This window comes from Drosophila miranda (genome assembly GCF_003369915.1).
Source record: "Drosophila miranda strain MSH22 chromosome Y unlocalized genomic scaffold, D.miranda_PacBio2.1 Contig_Y3_pilon, whole genome shotgun sequence".
In the NCBI taxonomy this organism is placed as follows: domain Eukaryota; kingdom Metazoa; phylum Arthropoda; class Insecta; order Diptera; family Drosophilidae; genus Drosophila; species Drosophila miranda.
This window is the reverse complement of record NW_022881625.1, coordinates 9,939,793-9,941,665: the sequence shown is the minus strand read 5'-3', so window position 1 is coordinate 9,941,665 and position 1,873 is coordinate 9,939,793. Positions and strand designations below refer to the sequence as shown.

The following is a 1,873-nucleotide window of genomic DNA, read 5'->3' as shown; positions in this document are numbered from 1 at the left end:
AACGTGGATTGTTAATAGTTGGATTCATCTTATTCCAGCACCTGTGAGGAAATATTCGTTCATGGGCTTTGTTTTGTATTTGTATTTTTATTTACTTTATGTTCCCTGTGCTTTCGATATTTGCTGCCGTTCTCTGTGTTGTGCCGTTCTCTCCAGATATTCGTACTGAATGATTTCCAGAGCCAGTTCTGAACGGCTCCAAGTGATAGTTCAGGGCCCACTTCGATGTTGTGTTTCGAATCACAGGTCAGGTGACGTACTTTCCCTGGGTAGAGCTGCGACTTGCAATAGTTGATCGGCTTTGTTTGTTCTGGGATAGGACTTGCGATAAATACCATGCCACCATACTCCTTGGTGTGGCCGAAATGTTGGCTACCATTCTGGGATTAAGGAGTTAAGGGTTAACGGTTAAGGAGAGTGGTGGAGGGGGGGTATATTTTTGCTTGGCTTTACATCTTCCTTAAGCTGCTGTTTTGTGTCACAGCCAACCTGTCATTTGTACATTGAATTGCTGCTCGAGAGGTCTCTTTGGAGTCCTCTGTTCCCTGTGTACAAATTTACATAAAATCACAGGAAGCACTTAGGATTAATAGGGGTCACTCATCACCCTCTACTCCCTCTCCACCCTTTGGTGGTGTCATGGGTTAAGCATTTGCTGTGTTCGGCATTCAATTTGTGGCTTGATTTCTTACCTTTTATGATGCGCTATACGGCTGTAATCCATGTAGGACATGCACTTTGTTTATCCATTCAAAGGCGCTAAAGAGGGTAGTCCTGTAATCCAAAAGGGCATCCAGTATATCCAGAGCGAAGGTTAATCCATTCGATGGAGCGCTCAAGCAGACCAGCCAGGCGGTTGACCAGAAGCTTAACGAGGCTTAAAATTTCCAAGAGACCGCCAGCCGGCAAGTGTCATTGCAGTCCCTCCAGTCGACTCCACTCCAGTCCAGTTTTTTCCCAAACTGCGCGACGTGAATAACTTTGATGATTTCTTGGCCCAAAGGCGCCCACACAATATAAATACTCCTCCCTTTTTTGTCAATAAGTTTATTTTCAGTCGTTACATTTACGAATAACAGGCGAGTTTTTCTACTCAAATCAAATATTAAAACGAGGGGGAACGTTGTGAGTTGCTGCGGACACCGCAACTCTACAGTTATACCCGATACTAAGTCAGTATGGCCCTCCTCCGGCAGACGCCGCTAATATTAAACGACACGACAAAGAGTGCGTGCGAGAGAGACAGAAAATCAGTCTGAGCGTGACGTCGGGCGCTGCGTAGCCACTGCAAATTGATTTGTTCCTATTGGCTATAAAAATGATCTGATCTGATCCAGATTCAGCAATCTGATAGATATGGTCATTATCTATGATTCTGCGTTCTTAGTTTTCTCGAATGTGCAATATTGTGGATGCAACAGATTTTCGTCCTTTGTGAGGGCGAAAGGGGGTGGGGCGAAATTTTGAGATAAACGTTTTAAAGTGAGATCTAACAGGAGTGCGGATACCAAATTTGGTTACTCTAGCCTTAATAGTCTCTGAGATTTTTGAATATCCCCAGATTTTCGTTCTTTGCGGGGGCGGAAGTGGGTGTGGCGAAATTTTGAAACAAACTCGTCTCGGTCCGATATATTAGGAGTGTGGATACCAAATTTGGTTGCTCTAGCTTTCGTAGTCTCTGAGATCTAGGCGCTAATGTTTTACTCTAAGCAGAGCCGCCTATGCTACATGTGTGTTAGAGAGAGACAGGGCGAGAAAAAATGAAATTGTTTTCTTGATGCTGGCTATAATAATAATACGATCCAATTCAGATTCCGCAGTCTTAAAGATATGGTCATTCTCTACAATTCTACGTTTTTGGTTTTCTCATATC

The 1,873-nt window shown here is 43.7% G+C and overlaps 1 long non-coding RNA gene across 1 annotated transcript; it reads right to left on the bottom strand.

Annotated features, from left to right (window-relative positions):
* LOC117194709 lies at positions 1-734 on the bottom strand. The gene is made up of 3 exons (XR_004474879.1): positions 693-734; positions 96-380; positions 1-41 (listed from the first exon to the last, which is right to left on the bottom strand). It is a non-coding gene; the product is annotated as an uncharacterized LOC117194709 (long non-coding RNA).
* Between the last annotated feature and the right edge of the window lie 1,139 nt (positions 735-1,873).